General features: G+C 41.4%; 1 protein-coding gene across 1 annotated transcript in view; it reads right to left on the minus strand.

Moving 5' to 3' along the window:
• The window catches only part of tshz3b (teashirt zinc finger homeobox 3b), a 46,820-nt gene that overhangs the window by 5,463 nt on the left and 16,663 nt on the right, over positions 1–24,694 (minus strand). The gene's annotated exons all lie outside the window — the stretch shown is intronic.

The following is a 24,694-nucleotide window of genomic DNA, read 5'->3' on the forward strand; positions in this document are numbered from 1 at the left end:
AACTCTTGCAGTAATTCTGTTCTAACTTCCTCATTTTACATTGACATTGTTTTCAAATCGGAATCAAGTTGCCACCCCCTCCTATTCTCTCCCCACCCCCAGGTCTTTGTTCTGTACTGCAGAAAATCAGAGACAGCCAGAGAGAAAAAGAGACTGAGGATGGAAAGAGAGATGGAGGGAGCGAGAGGGGAAAGAAATGTCTCTTCAAACAGAACTTGCCACCTTATTCTTCTCAAGGGGCAACAGCTTGAAATTAAAACTAAATTTGAAATTAATGAAGCACATTCTGGCGGTGGCATTCGTTTCTGAAGTAATAAATTACTTGTATCAACCTCGGAGACAGCGGTTCCTGTCTGTCAATTAATATGTCTTACGCTTCTTCTGCAGTCTCTAATGCATTCCCAAATAGACACACTCGCCATTTCAATTAAGCATGCATTTTCACTCATTACACTGCTCAGCCCTCGCCTCCTCGTAAATAAAAATGAATGTATGTACGTTTGCCTGCAACAAATCTCTCCCTGCAAAACCCATTTGCTTCAATTACCAAAGATTAGAAAAAGTTTAGAGTTATTATTTACAGTTTAGCTTCAGGGAGTGGGCTTGAGGCTTTCAATTTATATTCAAATCTCTCTAGTTTAAGAATAATACAATGGAAATCATAAACAGGAAATATGTATCAAGACAAATCACATTCCGCCTCTTTGTACATCTATGAATGTTTTTTTCTGTTAATAAGACTATGAAAGGGATGGAACAACATCAGATGAGAAATGCTGCATGCTCACACTTTGTGATTAAAGCTGGATTTCTGAATAACAATTGAAGCGTGCACAGGCAACATACACAAACTTCTTGTTCTAGCAACTACACTGGTAAAGAAGATGAGTGTGCGTGTGAACGTTAGCGGCCTTGTGCCTGGCATTCCTTTCTGCAACAGGCCATCACTCATCTGAGCTGGTATGTAAACACAGAGCGAGGCGGTCAGTGGGACGGGTGTGGCACGGAAGCACATATTCAATCACAAAGTACCACTTTCAAACACGCAAAGGTTGGATACATCTAAAAATAATTGCAGAGTTGTGCGATATCTATAATAAAAAATACAGTAAACATGAAAACATATTAGACTGATAAAAACATTAGTTTTATCAAAAAGGGCTAAAAATGACAAACTTCTCTTTAAAAAAACAATATATATATCTTCACAAGTTATCAGATTTGTTATGTTAATAATGCAGACAAATCTAAAATGTCATCACATTACTTAAAAAGACTTGATTTAAAAAAGAAAGATCATGAAAATAATATTTTCCAACATTATTTTGAAGAATCATCTTTTCTAGAGTTCATTATATACATTATTTTAGTCAGGATTTCTAACAAAACTTCTAATCATGCCTATAGTTCTGAAATAATAGCCAGACATACGAATTGAAAACAGACGTAAACAACCTGCCATATCATACACCACACTTCAGCTGTTGTTGCTCCCATCTCTAACTGAGCACCGCAAGTTGTGTGTGTGTGTGTGTGTGTGTGTGTGTGTGTGTGTGTGTGTGTGTGTGTGTGTGTGTGTGTGTGTGTGTGTGTGTGTGTGTGTGTGTGTGTGTGTGTGTGTGTGTGTGTGTGTGTGTGTGTGTGTGTGTGTGTGTGTGCTAGCACTGCATCGAGGAGTCTCTGTCATTGTTAGGGTACTGGTTGCCATCGGCAATGATACGACACCACCGTGGGACAAACAGATGCACAGAGACACAGATATCCCTGAGCCCATCGCACACACAAACTGTCTCTCTCTCACACACACACACACACACACACACACACACACACACACACACACACACACACACACACACACACACACACCAGTTGTACTGTAACTGCTGTATTCTAACAACTGTTTGCCTTCAGGCCATCTCAGGAAGTTATCTGTTAAACAAGCGCTCTCCTCCAGCATTCAATCTCACAAAAACAAAACACGTTGTCTATGAAATGCCGTTAAATGCATTTAATATTGCAGTGGTCTATGTTAAGCATTAATGCATTTGAGCTGCATGTTTTTAGCCTTTGTGGATATAAAATATGCACATGCACACGCACGCACGCACGCACACACATACACACACACATACACACACACACACACACACACACACACACACACACACACACACACACACACACACACACACACACACACACACACACACACACACACACACACACACACACCCCATCTCTCTCAGAGCTTCCCCATCTCTCCTCCTCCCTTTCCCCCACTCTGTCTCGGAGACACATCCACCCGCCCGCACATACGTGCAGCCGAGCAGACCCACATGTACATGCCACCTGTTCTGAATCAGCCAAAACGACAGCTGTTTAAGAGAACAATGCTCTGGCTGAGGAAACAGCCGAACACAGCCGCCCGGCACTCTCATCAAGGCCAAACATCAATATGAAATCTCCTTTAAAACACAACGTGCAAATTCAAATTAGCTGCCTCTGTGTGATAGGAACACAGTGTGTATGTATGTCTATGTGTGTGTGTGTGTGTCATCTGTGTACCTGCAAATGTGTGATATAGACACATGCTGAGGATCAGAGAGAACATTGTGTTTGCCAGCAAGACCATGCATGCACTGAAAGAAAGGCCGGTGTGTAGGCTACATCCACCTACATCGAGCATGAAGAGCACGTTGTCTGAGACAGGGTGTTAAAATATGGAAACATTTGGACATTTAACAGGTGCAGTGTTGCAATAAATTGATACAATGGTTTGCATCAAATCTGCTAATCTACAGCTGCCTGCATTGTTTTGTGACATCACTAAAAACGGGGGGTTACGTATTGTAACCCTAGTTATATAAGCACAGGCGGAGCCCTCTACTGGACTCTATGGGTACTACCTCTTAACCATTCTATGCGAGCATTCACCTACTGAGATATCTATAAACGTAGTCGGCCCCTCGGGGCGAGCCTACCTGAATGCGTACGCAAGCCCACCGTATATAAGGCGGCCACGCCTCCTGACTGTCATCCTACAGCCTCTTCAGCGAGCGGCATAGGACAGACAAGTAGAGGGCTCCGCCTGTGCTTATATAACTAGGGTTACAATACGTAACCCCCCGTTATATCTCACACAGGCTCCGCCCTCTACTGGAGTCTATGGATACAGTGGGTGGAGCCCTGATGCATAAACGCCCTGTCTTCCAACAACCTCGACACACCACACTGCCGCTGACCGGCTTTTGGTTAACAGCCACTGCACCGCAACTTATTTTCCTCCGGCTGTGACCGTGGAGAAGTCAGGGCCGCAGTATACGTGGCTGGTAGAGCACACTCAGACACGCTTACCTCGTGAAGAGTATGCATGGGAAATAGTGAGGAGAGTCCTCCAGCCCTGTATGGGGCTTACTGCGCACCATGTTTCCCGGGTCCCTAAGGAGCATGGGAAAACATAAGTGCATTATGTCCAGGGTGGGTCAGATACCTACTTAGGTTATTGGGAACAAAGGAGGGGTTCACTCTGAGTGTCGCCCCGCTACGGTCACCCCGGATCAAAAGGCAACTCGGGTGCACCGACAGAGCGGCCAGCTCGGACACTTCCCTGGCCGAAGTCAGGGCAAGCAAAGCTGTTTTCAATGTCAGTGCTTTCAGGGAGGAGAGCTCCAGAGGCTCAAATGGTTCTGTGACCAGAGCCTCGAGCACCAACAGCAGATCCCATTGCGGAGAGGAGGCATGCACCACTGGGCGAAACCGCGTCATCTGACTGAAGGCTGACCTGCCGTCAAATCTCTCATGGCAGGACGAAATGGCTGCTGCATACACTTTAATTGTGGAATGAGCCAGCCCCCTGTACACCAGTATCTGTAAATAGGACAGAATAGACAGTGTTCTGTCCTCTGAGGATGAGCAGCAAGCAGCATACGCCAAGCTGCGACTACTCCTCATCCATGTGACCAAGGAAATCGATCCAAAGAGCCCTTCCGTAAACACGGGGGCTCCCAGGAGATCATCACGGTCTTTTTGGAAAGTGCCATGCGGCGTGATCCCCCCAACACACCCTGGAATGGCGAATGCGAATGGTGAATGTGAATGGCGAATGCGAATGGCGAACGCGAATGGCGAACGCGATGGCACCTCCTCGGCCATATCCTGGTCCCCCAAACACTCGAAGCAGAGGTGGTGGGGATCGGCGCCCGCTATTAAGTCATCGCACGAAGGACAGGCCCGGGCCTCTAGAAGTGGCGACTCCATGGAGGTATGATAACTCTTTCCTCTTCTTTCAAACGTTTTACTTTCTCTGCTTCAGTTGTTGCTCGTTCGCTGAAGAGAAAAGGATGACAGTCAGGAGGCGTGGCCGCCTTATATACGGTGGGCTTGCGCACGCATTCAGGTAGGCCCGCCCCCTGAGATATCTCAGTAGGTGAATGCTCGCATAGTATGATTAACAGGTAGTGCCCATAGAGTCCAGTAGAGGGTGTAGCCTGTGTAAGATATAACAGCTGATTAGTTTATTGAGAATGTGGCTTCCTTTGAGGTGTCCACCGAAACCTAGCTGGTGATGCCACTGTTTGATGGTGTATAGCAGTGGTTCCTAATCTTTTTGTATTTAAAGTTTTAAATGCGAATGCTAAGTAATTTGTATATCTTTTATTTTACCATTAGCATTTCCTCTATTATGAACCCCTATGTAGCATGTTCTTAATAATGTTTTTAACTTTTAAATATTATAATTTGCTTCATATTTTATTTGTGTTTTTCCAAGATTGGGGAAAGTGTCAGTCTACACCTTATCCATAATGTTTTTCATTGTTGTAGCTAATGCAGTCCAATGACGCTGTGACCAAATTCATTGTGCAACCCAAAAAGAGAGAGGAGTAGATGTGGTAGAAGGCGAAGAGGAGTAAGTATGGGGAGGAGGGCTTTGGACCAAAGTCAAGACTGGGGCCACACACACACACACACACACACACACACACACACACACACACACACACACACACACACACACACACACACACACACACACACGATCATGCAGAGATGATCCCCAAGGCTATTGGCTCGGGTCCAGGCTGCGAGGTTCACAGCACTATATGACCAAGCGTACTGAGATAAATATGGAGAATCCACGCACACACACAAAGGCAAAACACTGCTGGAGTAGAGGAAGCCTGGGCCAAACACTCCAGGTATGCAGGTGCCCTTTTAATTAGCAGAAAGAGAAAGAGAGTTCCAGATGAATTGTCAGCAGGGTGGAGGAGGTGGTTTTATCTCGATTTCAAGAAAACGGGCCGGGAGAGATTGAGGATTTTGAGGAAAGGAAGCAAACACCATGCCAGTTTCGGTAGTGAAAATATTCTTGACAACGGAACAAAACGACAAACCTGTTCTGTAACAGCAAATAAATCTCATGATAAACAGTGCAATTAAAGTTATTTCATATGTTAGATTTACAGTCAAGACTACGCTCTGATTCTGAACTGTGTTTCTGTCATTTCTATGTGAGGAAATGCCTTTGCACTCTGCAGATGTTATGATGTTAGGAAACAGTTTATCATGCTTATATAACCACTTAACAGCCCTATCAGACACACAGGCACGTCAGCGCTGCCTGTTTACACTTCTGCTAAGACCCTGTATGTCAGTGTGTGGTGTGTGTGTGTGTGTGTGTGTGTGTGTGTGTGTGTGTGTGTGTGTCTGTCTCTGTGTGTGTGTGTGTGTGTGTGTGTGTGTGTGTGTGTGTGTGTGTGTGTGTGTGTGTGTGTGTGTGTGACTGTCCACATCAGTCTCATGTAGGGATTTTTTGTCAAGACAAAGCTGAAGGCCTGTTCTCACATGGACCCTACGTGTGAGTGTATTTATACATATTTGTGTGTTACATGCATCCACCCCCATGCCGATTCCCACTTAATGAGATCATATAATCCCCGCCCTCACCCCCTCCCACCCCGTCTCCCTCATCCATCCCCAATCACCAGCACAACCCCCATTAATGAAGTTAATTGAATACGAGATCGATAATGCTTAATTATTGTGATTTGACATGCACAGACAAATTGGCGGGATGGTTTCTTCATGTGTGTGTGTGTGTGTGTGTGTGTGTGTGTGTGTGTGTGTGTGTGTGTGTACACACGCAGCGAGGGTGGTTAAAGGGGCATGGCTGTCTGTAGTGAGTGCCTTGGTTTGGCGAGGCGTTCCATCGATCTGAAGAGGTGTTCCATCGACCCGATCACCTGACGAATGGAGCTGTTCCTTCAACCGGCTGCATGATTTACCAAACTGGTAACATGTTTACGGTATCATCCAACAGAATGCTTCTGTGTTGACACGCCATGTTTCCAGAAACCAATACTGCATGATGAAATGTGCGTAAATCCCCTTGATAGTTGTGTAGGAAATAGTTGTTGGGTGTAAAATGTAATTTCACCTTTGTATTATTACTAATATTAACTAATATGCATACTGTATAAAATGTTGAGATGATATTTTTGGGGAAATCTTTTAAGAAACGATTAATTGATTAAACAAAGCAACCATATTCAGTTCTGAAAAGTTGAACCACTGTGGAAGCACATTCAACATGCATTCTCGCTAATGTTTAGCCATTACGCATGTTTTACATTTTCAGTTTGACTCTTTTTGTACATGAAAGCTATTTCATGTTAATGTGTTAGAGCAGTGTCTTATAATTACATAATTCGTTTTTTGCTTTTACTCTCTCAAAGGTACTTTTTCCCAAGCCTGGTTCTGAATGTAGCCGACCATGTAAGAATGCTTTGGATGTGGAACTATTTCAGCGCTGATAAGCAGTAATGAACAGCATATGATAGTCCGAAATATGCAGAATGCTTTTGAAAAACCTGAGATAATATTAGCATATACAGCACATAGTGGCAGTGGCAAGGGGAGGGGGGGGGGGCAAGAGAGGGGAGATTAGATTTGGAGTGGCAACAGTTAGTGTGTCTGTCTGTCTGTGACTGCAGCAGCATCGCAACACATTGAAATACTGCGATTATTCAGAAACACATATACTGTTGTAGCAAGCTTGTGTGTGTGTGTGTGTGTGTGTGTGTGTGTGTGTGTGTGTGTGTGTGTGTGTGTGTGTGTGTGTGTGTGTGTGTGTTAGCCTGGCTAATCATCTCCCCATGCCACTCAGCTGGGGAGCTGCTGACACTGTATTTACATGCCGCTGTTACAGTGCCAATACAAGAGTGTGTGTGCCGCGGCTAGAGAGCTACTGACAAACTCACTGATGCATGTTTGAGTTTGTGTATGTAGGTGTTTGTTTGTGCGCTTTATTTATACATGTGCACTGTTTATCTAGCAAAACAGATCGATTTCTTCCTTCAAAAATACATCAAATGCAACACCATTTGAAATGTAGACAAAGAGAACTTAACACCAAGACACTGACTTTAAACTGTGGGAATAAGTGTGTTTTTGTGTGTGTGAATATATATAATAACATATATATTCATTTATTTATAAAAAAAACGGTGTGCCAACTCATTATCAAGTCAGTAATTCCAACTATGTCTGACTACTGGCATCCTAAACACACATAAGAGAGTTCAGTATTTTCCACAATTGTGTGCGCTCATATGCACGTACACACACACGCACACACACACACACACACACACACACACACACACACACACACACATACACACACACACACACACACACACACCCACACACACACACTCACACACACTTGTGGTCTGTAGCACTGAGCCTCTAAGTGACCCTTGTCTGAAAGAACAGCAGCTGGAGGAGGAGCTTCAAAGAATAAGTAAATAGGATAGAAAACAAAGATTGCTATCTTATTTACCATCAAAGATTAATGTGGGGGAATTGGCAGAAAACTAATCAAAAAGTGGACAGAATAAAAAACACTACTAAGAGAAACCCTACAAGAATAAGATGTGTTTGCTGTGCACGTAGATTCCAGGGTGGTTAGTGTATTACACACATGCTATGGAGGTGTAATAACAACTGGTTGAGCAGCATAGCCGTGTTGTTTATGCCCTATAACAATGCAGCAACCTTATCACAAGGATTGTTCAGTTAATGGCAGGATTACTAGTTCATAATACATATTACTAGCGTAGTAATCAACGACCCAAACTGTCAAGAAATGTACTCCCAGTGTCTGGGAAAGGATCATTAAATAAGTTGTTGCATACTGTACACATTGCTCCTCCTATAGTGTGTTTGAGCAGAACCGTCGACATCTACAATAACTACATCATGTGTTTCTCTATTCATTAGAAAGTGCTGACAGTGTGTAGTAACACTATTCAGTTGGACACAAATCAAAAGTACTTGTACTTTGTAGTGTTGAGTACTGGCCCAATTAAAGCACTGTACAACATAATATATGCGCTAAAGTGTTAGACTTAGACTTAGACATACTTTATTGTCATTTCAACAAGACACAGAGTGTACTATTACAACTTCCTGGCTTACAGGAACAGGACACTATAAAAACTTGCTAAAATTGTACATATAAATACAAGCAAAGGGCTGCTATGATGGTTTTGTGTGTTTGTGTGAGAGAGAGAGAGAGAGAGAGAGAGAGAGAGAGAGGAGTAGAGGAGAGAGATGAGAGTGACGAGAGAGAGAGAGGAGAGAGAGAGGAGAGAGAGAGAGAGCGAGATAGCTACGAATCAGAGAGCGACGCAGCTCTCTTCGAGGAGGAGAGATCTCTCGGCGCTATAAGCCTCGCGCCCTCGCTGTCGCTCCTTGCAGCCCTAGCTCTGAGAGAGGAGAGAGATCTTGCTCAACCTACACTAATATTATCAGTGGGCGACTGTTTGTCAGTAAATGATCCTCTGCCTGTCCTTTGTTATTCAGGGTGCTTGCACTTAGAGCAGCCACACTCTCAAAGCCCACAGGGCAACGTGGGGTCATGAGCCCTCGTCCCAGGGGATGTGTGTGTGTGTGTATTGCATGTGTGTGTGTATGTGCAGTTAGCCAAGCAGGGCTGAGCAAGATCCATCATTTCCACCATCTCCCATTTGTTTCTCCCCTCTGAACTCGCTCCATCCTTACCTCCTACTCCCTCCTCTCTCTTATTGCCATTTCTTGTGCCATCATTTCACATCTGCCTCACACACAAATACAAGCTGTTTTCCCTTTCACTTTCAACATTAGTTTGGTTGTTTTTTATTTTACTTTTTGTCCTCAATTTTAGTCAATTGTAGTTTGGTCTTTGTCATTCTCCTGGAGAACAAATCTGATCTACTAAAAAGGCAAGGGTACAGGTATTACAAATGTACGTACTGCACACACACATAAATACTATAAAGCTGCTTTCACATGATTTGCTCTTTTCTCACTGTGAGGTTGGGTGCAGTGCCTTGAGTGAAAACAGCCGGTTAAGTTAGGTTACGTCCACTACATACAGCTGGGATCTCGTTGGTTGCACGTCGAAAGGCAAGCGGTAACTAGGTAGAAGTTGAAATTATAAGAACACAACAGCAACGCTGCACATGCACTGCAATGGTCCTATATATGTCCGATTTGCAATGTCCAAAGCTAGAGGTGGACGTGTTGATAATGTTTGCATCGTGGCACACAACTTCAAGAAACAGCAATACAAATCTGTTTTTAAGACCAAATAAGGAATTGGTTATGTGACCCCAGTGTAATACATGTCAAATGATGTCTTCCACGCTCTGTCCATTTGTGTACCACATGTGTCCAGACAGTGTCAACGTGTTTTTCGTCCATATTAAAAAGCAGCTTCATAGACATTGCTCTCCACTTTGAGCTAGATTTGGTCAAATGGAGAGTAGAACATGTCTATCTTCTCTCTTCCCCCTGCACAAAAGGCACACATGTCAGAAACACACACATTCTCACACTCGTTCCAATGCACTTCGGTTAGTTTGCCGGGTATCTATTACCTGCCAGTCTGCTCTGATCTCTTTGGACAGCTCTGATCAAAAGATGTCATCCGACCTACTCGACTGGGCTCGCTAGGGAAGTTAGCAAGGGGGAACGTTTGTGTACGTGTGTGTGTGTTTGGGAGTAAATCACACAGTGGTCCGGGTGTAAATAAAATGACAGGATCACTTTAAGGTCCTGTCAAGTAGGCAGGAGGCGATTATGATAACGCCCGGCTCGGCTCCAACGCAAACGGACACACTTAAACTCACCGGCCAGAGCGTAATACACATGATATAGCTCTTTTCCAGTCTATTCCTCTCTGTTGTCTGTTATCTTCTCTTTTTACCCTCATTTATTTTGCAAAAAGGCCTTTATTTTGTATTATCGCTAGTTCAGGTGAGATCTGCTGAGAACAGATTGAAAACAACACTCAAAGGCAGATTCGGGGATTTCAATCTGTATAAAACAAGAGGGTGCAGACGGATCATCCGCACATTTCCTCCTCACAATTCTCCAAAATGAATTGTAAAGAAAGGAGCACACAGAGGTTTGAGAAGAGCAGTGGCAAAGGCAGCCGAGCAATAAAAGGTGTAAAATGTTAAGGGGGTTTTAGAGGAAAGAAAAACGGCAGGCAATAAAGCTGGAAAACAGCACTGCTCCGAGGCAATTTAGACTGCAAAACACAAACCATTAAGTTTGTGCATTATCTTTTAATTTAATCTTGAATGATTTATAATCCATCACGCAAGGCTTCAACCATATCCAATTATTCTCTGCTGCTTGATTGACAACAAAGGTGATTTATTAAGCTAATAAAAACTGATGTGCTCTCCACTTGCTCTGGAAATAACCAGCCGGACCGAGAGCTCAAAGACACACTTGCTCACGAACACACACACACCTTCCTAAGAGGTAAACGATCGATACTCTGTGTGTGCATGCATGTTTGTTTTTAAGGCTAAAGTGTGCGGGAACCCTTTGAACAATCACTTAAGTATCTGTTTACTTAAAAGAGGAATCAGTCTCCATCTGCTGCTCTGAAACGTCGGAAATCAAAATGTCAGGCACAGTGACGAGCGATGCGTTTTCCATATGCAAGGCCGAGTGATCATATTAGGCTTTAATTCCTCCATCCACGGCATATATGTCATCTTAGCCTCCGCTTTATCTGCTAATGTTACGCTCAATCACTTGATATTAATGGAAAAACAGAGAGCCAGGGGGCCCCGTAATGGCGGAGAGTGTGTGTGCAGGAGAGTGTGTGTGTGTCTTTGTTGATGAGCAGCAGGGTGGGGTGGAGGGGGTCTAGAGTTCACATGCATATCAATGTAGGGAAGTGCCATTAAGAAATATTAGCATGTTTACAGCGCCATGCATGAGGCTCATTTACACACACACACATACACACACACACACACGCACACGCACACACACACACACACGCACGCACACACATGCACGCACACGCACACACACACACGCACACACACACACACACACACACACACACACACACACACACACACACACACACGCATGCACACACACACACACACACCATGTGGCTTGTTTTCACTGGCTTTCATTTTTTCTCTCTAAACAATTCAGGTATCGCTGTCATTTACATGTTTGAAAATGAAGCCGTTATGAAGTTGGTTCTCGTGGCGACTGTCCGGATTACAGTTGTAATTCTATACTTATTGGAAACAAATGGTTCCAAAAGCATAGAAGCAGGGTGAGAATAATCATAAAGAGGAAAGACAGTTTGCCTTGGGGTTAGGTTGAGGTCAGGGTAAGGGTAAAGCAAGGCGGGGGGTAGAGTTTAAAGAAAGGGTAATGGAGTTAATCCAGTCAATGGAAGTACTCGAGTCGCAATGGAAATACTTACAATGGGTCTCATGCAGCAACATCCTCAACAATGTCTCTTATTATGTTTTCCATTTAGAAGCTAAACGCATGCAATATCATCCTCTACGGTTTTTATAATCTTACTATGGATCAATACACCAATGGTATTCCCTAAGAGAGCAAATGTTACATTGCTACTATAACTTTGATTATAAATATATACATTTGATTATATTTTGTATAATAGATAATACAAATATTAATATTTAATAGATGGTATATATTTGTGGAAAAATGTCACAACTAAACAGGTGGTCTACTTTTGGGTGTACATTTTGAAACAGTATTTTTATTTCTGAATATATATATTTATTTTTTTTAAAGGAAAGACATAGCCTAATGTATAGATGGCATATATATGTTTGTATATTTTATATATATGTTTTTTAAAGATGTTTTCTTACATTGGACAAACAATTGGTGTTTTTCTTTTCTTTGTCTCAGTCGTACAAAAATATATTTTTCTTTAAAAAACAGCAAAAGAAAACAAATATTGGTGTAGCCCACAAATCAATGTGTACTAACAACAGAAGAAGAACAATCATGAATACAAACGAAAACAAGAGAAAGCTTATTTCCTTTCAAACTAGGACATTTTCAAAAACGATGTGCCCAGTACACAGAGAAGACTCATTGTGCACCAGTATCAGTCATTTCACCACAACACCCTCACAACTCTTTTCAAATGCATCACACTAAGTACTGTTTGTTTCTTGTTACAGTGCCTGTTCTTGTCTTTTGCTTTGGCAACAAACACTGACAATAACTACAATATGAATACAACAAGAGTTGCAGACTGAAATGAAACAAAGTAAGCAGTAATTACCAGCAGTGTGTGTTTCTGTGACGAGTTGCAACACACACACGCACGCACACACACACACACACACGCACACGCACACGCACACGCACACATGCACAGACACACCACAAACACATTGAAACGTGCGTCATTTGAACCAAACACTCTTGTGTAATGGCATGTCGGCCCCTTTTCATGCTGAATTCCCAAACCTGAGGCCTTCTTTTACATTAACCCTTCAATGGGAATTCACATATAAATATTTAGGAACATGTATTGATACTATTTACATTACATTGCATTACACCCCTATTACACCATTATTACACCCATATTACACTCATGTATGTATTGTTTTTTGTAAGCTGCACACAGGTGATACTGAGTCTTCTTGATTAATAGATTATAAACTATACCATGCTTAAATAGACTCCTAAGTTATTATTTCATTATGTAACATAAGAAAAGGGGGGGAAGAGTCAACTATATTGAGTAATTTATTTTATATTGGGTAATTTATTTCTCAAACCTATGTTTTATGGAGGAGAACATGTATTTCTGATAAACTAATATTTTATCAAATGGTAAATGCCATTTCTACTGATCATAATTCCATTGTTGAGGTCTACTAGAATAGATTTATACTGTGCAATTTTCCAAACTCACATTGGTTTCTCAAACAGCATCTCTGTAAACTATGTGTATTCACTCTCTGTCCTACACGGCTTGTTGGAGATCCTGCCCCCCCCTCCCTGTGAGCCCAGTATGCTCTGATTGGTCAGCTCGCTGCTGCGAGGAGCTGTCAGTGTGAGCTGGCTTACTGGTGTGGTTTTCCTGCTTGCTGCGAGACAAGAGACATCACTTGACACACACAAGGTTGTTCATTTGTGTGTATAAATATACAACACAGGCTATATACATATACAAGTATAATTAATACAACTGTTAATTTGATTAGAGCTTTGACACATATATCTTTATGTATAAGTATGAAGACTTCCTCGGGCGATATCATATGGTATAGCTAATTAATCTGGGTCAAAACGTGCTGTGCCCACATGCAAAGGTTGTAAACTCTGGCTTATCCCTGCGTGGTATTATAGTAATAGCAAACAGCAACGTTCAACTCCTTTAATGGTATATTGCAAGTGCAATAAGAAGCTACAGCGACGTTAATCTACGTCGGCAATATTAACTTTATTTAATACAAGATTTACATCATACAGCCCATGTAGTATAATATTTTACAAATGATGAATTACAGCAAACATGTGCAATATATCTATTATTACAGTTCCGTGGGCTGGCAGTAAGGCGATATGGGTCCGTTCTTATTGTGCATCCATGGGTAAAGATAAACGCATGTAATGCTGTCTATGTACAGTCTATGTGCTGAACACGTAACTTCACATGAACGCGGCGCGGTCCCGTGGGTTAGATGCGCGTTCATAATGCAGAGGGAAATAACTCTCAGAATAACGTTATTAGCACATTTTTACAACTTGAGGAACGAATGTTTTTAATAAGGGCTATACAAGTGTTCATACTGGGTAGTTATTTAGTTTAAAAAAATTATCCAACGAGTTACAGACCACTCTTTCCCCATGTAAGTCAATGGGAAAAAGTGTTTCCGGGCCTGGCAACCAAACAGAAGTGTAGTACCGCCGTTTGGCCAGCACGAATATTTTCATCTGAGTCCGGCGCACTTCCTGGGGGCTTGATCCCCACCCCCCCGCACCCCAAAATGCGGCGCACCAACAGTGAAAGCGCGTCACAGTTTCGCTGCGCTGCGAGGCTCTACTATCACCGCCCCCAGCGCGTCACATTTTCGGCGCCAAAAGAGTGTGTGTGTGTGAGGAGCTCCACGGATTGGTCCATTTGGACCGTCGTTACGTCACTTAGTACCAGGAATAAAAAGAAAATCTCCATTTCTGTGTTAGAGTTGTACTCGCTACAGGGTGTACTTTGAGGGTTTTCGACTCTGCAGACCGTTTACATGCAGAAAAACCTTCATAACAACAAGGGGACGGGTAATAACTGGAAAAGCATGACATGGGACCTTTAATATAACATTTAGAATCATTGGGAAGGTGTTATATCCACAGGGACAAGCTCACCTTTACAATAACATGTCTCTGCTATGGACTGATGAGTATATGATTATTGCATGTTAAATGACTAACACAAACCTTCAAAATGATAATTTGCATGTGTCAGGAAGGCTCCCAAATAATTCTGAGGGGCCTATCCTATTTTTGTAATTAAATGATAATGTGCTAATCCATTACCTTGAGTTGTCTTCACTCAGAAAACATCCCTATCAGGTGTTAACCCAATAACTAGGACAGCTCTGAAGGCCAAGGGTCAGAGAGAGAGGGTCACACTCTCCGGCTGCAGAGGACACCCCCAGCCACGGGCAAGGAAGCACGAGGTCGTTCGAGATGAGAGGATTCTACTCTTCACCTTTCTGAGGAGATGGGATGCTTCTCTTCACCTTTCTGATAATAGAGGATGCTTCTCTTCATCTTTCTGCTCTGGGGCCTCAAGCAGACAACCCTGCAGGACGAGCGAGGGCTTCAGAGGCTTCATACAAGGTTCTTTCTTCCTTGGAGTTTGATGTCTTCCTAACCTCTCCCATCACGGGGGGGCACCTGGATGCGCCACTTGGAATACACAGTTGCACTACTCTCAAGCAGATAGCAGAAGGAATGCAGGCAGATGAGCCTCCGTTTCACTGGGGGATCAACGACAGTGCTCACTAATGAGCCACACAAAAGCAGAGCAATTGGGGGGTTTAAATATGGCGCTCTGATGAAGAAGAATTTTGAGCCAATCAGCACCTCAGTGCTAATCTACATCTATCAGGATGCCTTTACACACCAGACACTCTGTGTCATAAAGAGAGGAGGAGAACGAGTCAGAAAGACTGAAGGACACGTTCTTCCAGCTGTCATACAAAGATAACATTTGAATTGAATGACCAGATGTTTACAGATGTACAATTAATGATTGTTTTTTGATATTTCCAATGACCAGACATGTGTTAAATAGTGGTGATTAATATATTTTGTCGGATCAGATTAGACTTTCGCACTAAACTAAATAAGTAAATAAATATTTTCAGATTATAAGGTATTGAATAATAAGGTATTTCTACTATTATCACAGATAATGTTAATATCCTTAATCATCCAGCAATCAGGCTTAACAACACTACTCTTTCATGTATTATCCCAGACAGACCTAAAATGATGTTTCAAGTACTGGACTAACTTCAGTTTTGGCCCAAAACAAATACGTATAATATTTCATATAACAATTATGTAGCATATTTGATCCTCAAATTAGAGAAGTATAATTTAAAGAAATTCATATTCTATATTCAACATTAGATAAACACAGAAGAACCCTTTCAAAGCCTGCTCCTTTTCGCTCAATGGTAGAGTCATGTTTTGTGGCAATTATTGTACATTTGGTTTTGTGTACCATGAGCGGGACAAATAAAAATGAAATGAACCATAAGTAGGTGTTCAGGTAAGTATGGCTAATAAGAATAATTCATTGAGTTAATTTGGTACAGATCAGTGGTAGCATTCACAAATGTATGCATTCAAGTTTTAAGAATTCAAGTTTTAAGAATGTTTAATCCTTCCTTTCCAGGTTTTTACAAAAGTATTTGAATATTTGCCTAACTTTTCCTTTTCAGATTGTTAAACATTTGGAGAATTGTTTATTTTTTCCCTTCATATTTTGAAATGTTATCATGCCATAGTCTTTTGATGTAATAATTAATGAAGCTAACGCAAATATAATCCTATATTGAAGACAGTGCAATTTTGCAGATTACAGATTGATTAGATCACCAGTGTGCATTTCTTATACCTTAGCTGGATCTCTTATGATCCTGATGTTATACAGTACCTTAGCTGGATCTCTTATGATCCTGATGTTATAGCAGTACCTTAGCTGGATCTCTTATGATCCTGATGTTATGCAGTACCTTAGCTGGATCTCTTATGATCCTGATGTTATGCAGTACCTTAGCTGGATCTCTTATGATCCTGATGTTATACAGTACCTTAGCTGGATCTCTTATGATCCTGATGTTATACAGTACCTTAGCTGGATCTCTTATGATCCTGATGTTATACAGTACCTTAGCTGGATCTCTTATGATCCTGATATTATGCAGTACCTTAGCTGGATCTCTTATGATCCTGATGTTATACAGTACCTTAGCTGGATCTCTTATGATCCTGATGTTATACAGTACCTTAGCTGGATCTCTTATGATCCTGATGTTATACAGTACCTTAGCTGGATCTCTTATGATCCTGATGTTATGCAGTACCTTAGCTGGATCTCTTATGATCCTGATGTTATACAGTACCTTAGCTGGATCTCTTATGATCCTGATGTTATACAATACCTTAGCTGGATCTCTTATGATCCTGATGTTATGCAGTACCTTAGCTGGATCTCTTATGATCCTGATGTTATGCAGTACCTTAGCTGGATCTCTTATGATCCTGATGTTATGCAGTACCTTAGCTGGATCCCTTATGATCCTGATGTTATACAGTACCTTAGCTGGATCTCTTATGATCCTGATATTATGCAGTACCTTAGCTGGATCTCTTATGATCCTGATGTTATGCAGTACCTTAGCTGGATCTCTTATGATCCTGATGTTATACAGTACCTTAGCTGGATCTCTTATGATCCTGATATTATGCAGTACCTTAGCTGGATCTCTTATGATCCTGATGTTATGCAGTACCTTCGCTGGATCTCTTATGATCCTGATGTTATGCAGTACCTTAGCTGGATCTCTTATGATCCTGATGTTATACAGTACCTTAGCTGGATCTCTTATGATCCTGATGTTATGCAGTACCTTAGCTGGATCTCTTATGATCCTGATATTATGCAGTACCTTAGCTGGATCTCTTATGATCCTGATGTTATGCAGTACCTTAGCTGGATCTCTTATGATCCTGATGTTATGCAGTACCTTAGCTGGATCTCTTATGATCCTGATGTTATACAGTACCTTAGCTGGATCTCTTATGATCCTGATATTATGCAGTACCTTAGCTGGATCTCTTATGATCCTGATGTTATGCAGTACCTTAGCTGGATCTCTTATGATCCTGATGTTATACAGTACCTTAGCTGGATCTCTTATGATCCTGATGTTATGCAGTACCTTCGCTGGATCTCTTATGATCCTGATGTTATGCAGTACCTTAGCTGGATCTCTTATGATCCTGATGTTATTCAGTACCTTAGCTGGATCCCTTATGATCCTGATGTTATACAGTACCTTAGCTGGATCTCTTATGATCCTGATGTTATACAGTACCTTAGCTGGATCTCTTATGATCCTGATGTTATGCAGTACCTTAGCTGGATCTCTTATGATCCTGATGTTATGCAGTACCTTCGCTGGATCTCTTATGATCCTGATGTTATGCAGTACCTTAGCTGGATCTCTTATGATCCTGATGTTATGCAGTACCTTAGCTGGATCTCTTATGATCCTGATGTTATACAGTACCTTAGCTGGATCCCTTATGATCCTGATGTTATACAGTACCTTAGCTGGATCTCTTATGATCCTGATGTTATGCAGTACCTTAGCTGGATCTCTTATGATCCTGATGTTATACAGTACCTTAGCTGGATCTCTTATGATCCTGATGTTATGCAGTACCTTAGCTGGATCTCTTATGATCCTGATGTTATACAGTACCTTAGCTGGATCTCTTATGATCCTGATGTTATACAGTACCTTAGCTGGATCTCTTATGATCCTGATGTTATGCAGTACCTTAGCTGGATCTCTTATGATCCTGATGTTATACAGTACCTTAGCTGGATCTCTTATGATCCTGATGTTATGCAGTACCTTAGCTGGATCTCTTATGATCCTGATATTATGCAGTACCTTAGCTGGATCTCTTATGATCCTGATGTTATGCAGTACCTTAGCTGGATCTCTTATGATCCTGATGTTATACAGTACCTTAGCTGGATCTCTTATGATCCTGATGTTATACAGTACCTTAGCTGGATCTCTTATGATCCTGATGTTATACAGTACCTTAGCTGGATCTCTTATGATCCTGATGTTATACAGTACCTTAGCTGGATCTCTTATGATCCTGATGTTATACAGTACCTTAGCTGGATCCCTTATGATCCTGATGTTATGCAGTACCTTAGCTGGATCTCTTATGATCCTGATGTTATGCAGTACCTTAGCTGGATCTCTTATGATCCTGATGTTATACAGTACCTTAGCTGGATCTCTTATGATCCTGATATTATGCAGTACCTTAGCTGGATCTCTTATGATCCTGATGTTATACAGTACCTTAGCTGGATCTCTTATGATCCTGATGTTATGCAGTACCTTAGCTGGATATCTTATGATCCTGATGTTATGCAGTACCTTAGCTGGATCTCTTATGATCCTGATGTTATGCAGTACCTTCGCTGGATCTCTTATGATCCTGATGTTATGCAGTACCTTAGCTGGATCTCTTATGATCCTGATGTTATACAGTACCTTAGCTGGATCTCTTATGATCCTGATGTTATACAGTACCTTAGCTGGATCCCTTATGATCCTGATGTTATACAGTACCTTAGCTGGATCTCTTATGATCCTGATGTTATGCAGTACCTTAGCTGGATCTCTTATGATCCTGAGTTTTTGATGCTAGTGATTGCCTTGAAGTAAATCTTTAAACTGCAAGCTGGTTTTGATTGTATAGTTTGATAAATGAGATTAACTAATGGTTAAATGTTAAAACATATTACTTTAAAATAGATGTTTTTGGGATTTTATCTGTGATTTTATGTGTTCATTATTATGCTTTTGACAAAATATGCTCCAAACACTGACGAGAGATGATTTTTCTATTGTGATTGGCTGTCTCAATCATTGTGATTGAATGTTTCAATGTTATTATGTTGTTATTAATGTAATTGTTATTGATGTAACTGATGTTATGTATATCCATACTCAAATCTGAAGATTCTCATTGATTTAAGTATTGAACAAATTATTATTAGAATAGTTTTTTAGGTTATCAAAATTGATAAAAAGAGAGTTACTGTTGGGGAATCATTTCCCCCGCAGGTCCTCCTTCGCCCTCTGACGCAGCTGACCAACCTTGATCAGCCGTTATCTCCCTTAAGGAGGGGCTGCCCTAACAGTTGTTGATGTTACCAGTTTATGACCGGGCAACTCTCGGTCAGAGATACTTATTGTTGTGGGACACCTGGAACACATCCTTCTCGGGGTGTAGATGACCCCGAGCCATAAGCGACAACAACTGTGATTCAGTGTCCTCAGCTGTTTAGTCAATCTATTGCACAATGTTGATTATTATCAACTAGTTCAAACCTGGAGCTACAGGAGGGTGCTTCAGAATTGATGGTGGCATCTCAACCGTGTGGTCAACTCGTGGCCCGTGACATGTCTTGTGAATTCTCCGGCCGAAGCTCCAAATAAACCGTCAGTGTTTGCCATCAAAGCTCCAGCTCTCCTCGTGTCTCTCTGAGTCCTGACTCCCATTGCTTCAGAACTTTCCCTCACAAATCTCATATTCAATTGATGTTACAACCATGTTACACTGTTATTACAGCAATGTCACACCATTATTACACCCCGTTACTCCATTCTTACACATGTTACACTATTATTACATCCATATTGAACTAATGTTGCGACCATGTTACACTATTTTTACACCCATGTTACACCATTATTACAACCGTTTTACACCCATATTAAACTCATGTTACAACCATGTTGAACCATTATTCCATCCTTATTGATCCGTTATCACACCCACATATCACCATTATTATACTGTTATTACACCCATATTACATTGTAATAACACTGTAATTACACCCATTTAACACATGGAACAGCCTGTCAACGGACTGTATCCCCCAGGATGCAGAGACCATTTAAGGGTAAAATATCACATAAAATTCAATCTATCAAAGTCTTGGTTTTTTATATGATTCCTAACTTGCAATAAAACATTTACGCATAAAGACACTGCGTCCTGGGGACCTTATGGATGTCACTCTCCATCAGAATACTTTTTTTGATGAATCAAGTTCTTTCATCTTTATGGTAACGTGCAATTAAAGAGCAACCTGAGAGTTAAAAACAAGGCTGTCCATCGGCTTTAGGTTTGCAGTTAGCGTGTTGTTAGCGTGTTGTTAGTGTGTCGTTAGCGCGCCACACGTCACATGATGGATCTGTGGCCCTCTCCAGCCATCAACACCTTTCCTCTCGGCCACAGGGTGTGTGTCTGTGTGTGCAAATTGTCAGGGGAAAAAGATGGGTTTTCGGTTTCAAAGCTCTGAATTTGTAAATCGGTGACAGTGTGTGTGCGTGTGTTTCCAGCAAGGCGGTAAATACACAGGCAGCGATGAATTATGTCAGGAAGGAGACCGCCATTTTTAATCATGTAATTAGTGCTGAAGACTTACAAAAAAACAGAGAAGAAAGGGCTATTTGTGCCATGGAGACGATGCCAGAACCGTACTGCTGATGTGTGTGTGTGTGTGTGTGTGTGTGTGTGTGTGTGTGTGTGTGTGTGTGTGTGTGTGTGTGTGTGTGTGTGTGTGTGTGTGTGTGTGTGTTGTCTTTCGGTATATGAAAGAGCCCACAAGACATGTCACCCAGGCTACAGGTAGAGCAAGAAGGCCAACAAGGCCCTGTCTAACCACACAAATTCTCTGCTGTTATGACAACCGAGCCTTAAGGGAATACATAGACACACACATACATACACAAAATGGCACTGATATTTACAGAGTGGTGAGAAATGTGCTTTTTTTGCCTAAATAAAATATTTTTAATTTGTTTTGTACGCATTATGCAACCATCAACTGGAACATACGTTTTGTTCTCCCTGCATAGCATGTATTAAGGGCTGTGAGTTTTAGGTGTGTTACTCCCCAACGTGTACACTTGCTGATTAATGGATTAGAACAACATGTGGTGTTTCACAATGATTGTAAAATCACACATTTCCTGTTGGAACAGCTCATATAAACCAAAGGATGCACTGTGGCTTTGCAGTAGCAATTCACAATCTAATCATCATCTCATTATTCCGAGAAGCTAGTCTGCTCCAAACATGTGCTACACGACTTTAATCGAATTAAATGCTGTAGCAGTGTGTTTAGAGAATGTCATAGTGGCCTATAGTTCTACAGTGAATAAGTATATATTCTACAGCTTTAGGTATAATTTTGTGTAAACATGTAAAATGCCGACTCTGGGGTGCAAACCTGAATATATATATTTGTATATATTGTTAATTATTCACATCTGTTCATATATTTTTTATAATTTACCTAATATTATTGTGTATCTATTTAATTTATACTGGGACTTAAAGTGTATTTTGTATTCTTACAACCTCTGGATGTACTGTTATGTATGTGCCGCAATCACACCTGGATTCATCCTATTATTCTATCTTCTACTTATTTTTTTGTCTTTTATAAATACATTTATTTGTACTTATTTATTTATATTTAAGTACATTTTTACTGATGTATGTCTGCATTATGAGGTAGCTTAATTAATTAAAGTCACATAACGTAGACATCATTATTTGAACCCATAGCCTATGTAGCTTATGTTAGTGAAGCGACGTAGCGTACATAATGTCATGCAGATTTCCCATGTTACATTATGTTTACAACACACACACACACACACCCACCCACCCACCCACCCACACACACACACACACACACACCCACCCACCCACCCACACACACACACACACACACACACACACACACACACACACACACACACACACACACACACACACACACACACACACACACACACACACACACACACACGATATATACAGTAAATGTTGTGTTGGAGACATGTAGCAGTGATTTGTGACAGCTGTGTGCATGACATCTTGGGACAGCTGCACACACACACACACACACACACACACACACACACACACACACACACACACACACACACACACACACACACACACACACACACACACACACACACACACACACACACACACACACACAAACACAAACACGTACACACACTTCCCCTCAATGTAAAACAGACCGTTCGCTATGTCTGGAATTCCTTGACACAGGTCACGATTGATTAGTGTGATTTACAACGTAACTCCCACACACACATGCAGCGGTTTTTCTGTCTGTATGATATGTGTGTATGTGTGTGTGATGGTTTTGTATCAGGTCTGTAGAGTTCATTCATGTGTATCGCTGTTTCCTCTTTGGTAGGAAGTGACTTTTCTCTGTCTCACACACACACATTCACCGTTACTTCAACACATCCCAAGAAATATGCTGTTTATCAAAATAAAAAAAATAAAAATGGTTGTCACCAAAATCCTGCGGCTCACATTGATCTTTCAACACAAGACCCTCAACTCATGGTGTTTAACTAAAAATACCTCGAGTTTATGAGTACAGGAGATTTTTCTTCTCGATCACATTATCAGTGTGAGAGGAAAAGAGAAATCAGGCACCGCACAATGCCACATTTGTAGCCCATCACCCTGGGCACTGGGCACAACACAATGGGTCGCATTTATTAAAAGATTCTGATCAATTTGACCGGGCAGCTTTTTTGAAATGCACAAACCAAAAGGAGACAATTCGGGGCTCTTTGAAAAAGAGATCGAATTGAAGGGATGTGAAGAAACGCCACAGTGTGTTTCAGCATGTGATGCAGCAGATGTTGATAGATGAGACTCTTCATTCAAACGCTGAACTTCATTTGGTGGAAAAAAAGGAAACATGCTTTGACACAGCTTCTATCTTTCCCAAAGAGTGCAACAAGTCTTTTTTTAATGTTATGCTTTGTGCACTACCAAACAAAACTATCTCCCAGTCAATGCTCATTACATTTTAATATACACATATTAACATTGCCTATGAAGTTAGCAGCTTGTAAGTTAAAGCCTTGAGATGCTGCATGGTTTCACAACATTTCACAGTGAGTTTACCTTCAGCAATCATCTTTGAATCATTCCAATACAGATATCTCGTTTGGCTTTCATTCCAGAGTGACACAGCTTCAGCTTTGATGGAAGTCAGAGTGGACAAAATCCATCCGTCTTGATTGCTGACATTCTTAGCTGGGATATGTAATGGTTGTTTTGGCTGAAGACGACCAATACAAGACAGCCAAGTGAAATGAAGCCCATATGACAAAGAACAGCTATGAACACCCTTTTTTCTTAAATCATGACGGATAAGAGTTCAGGAACGCTCAACATGAGTATATTCAAACTATTTTGGGTTCAAGAACTTGGTCTTAGTCCATCCAGATAATATTTCATTTGGAGTTTGAACTCTTTCCTGGGATATATCTTCATCGATTAGTGTTGGTAAAACACTGAATATATTCTATATCCAGGGCTTCTGATATAAGTGTTATTCTCTCGTAAAGTAGCTGTTGCTGTGTACTGGGAGGCGTTTAACACGTGAGTTTATAATGCTCGATGAATCAATAGCTCCATGTTAACCAATCAAGTGTCTATTGACTGAATTATAAGTGCTAATGAAAGGCATACACACACACACATACATAGACACACTTTCTGTTTCCCCAAATGCGCGTGATTCTGTGTGTTATTTCATTTGGTTCAATCAAAACAGAGACTTCTATTTATGTCGTTGGGTTCTGTGATGTTTTATGAGATAGACATGAGAACAACACTGACCGCAAGGAGAGGTGTGCACACGTGTGTGTGTGTGTGTGTGTGTGTGTGTGTGTGTGTGTGTGTGTGTGTGTGTGTGTGTGTGTGTGTGTTTCAGAGAGAGAGAGAGAGAGAGAGAGAGAGAGAGAGAGAGAGAGAGAGAGAGAGAGAGAGAGAGAGAGAGAGAGAGAGTTCAGTGAGACTGGATATAACCTGGGGCAATGCTTAAGGCCAAATCACTCCTGGAAGAGTGGCCGAAAAGATAGAAAGCTAAATGTTAAATGCTGACTGATGCTCTGTTTCTGTCTCTCTT

This window comes from Gymnodraco acuticeps, unplaced genomic scaffold (genome assembly GCF_902827175.1).
Source record: "Gymnodraco acuticeps unplaced genomic scaffold, fGymAcu1.1, whole genome shotgun sequence".
NCBI classification, from domain to species: Eukaryota; Metazoa; Chordata; class Actinopteri; order Perciformes; family Bathydraconidae; genus Gymnodraco; species Gymnodraco acuticeps.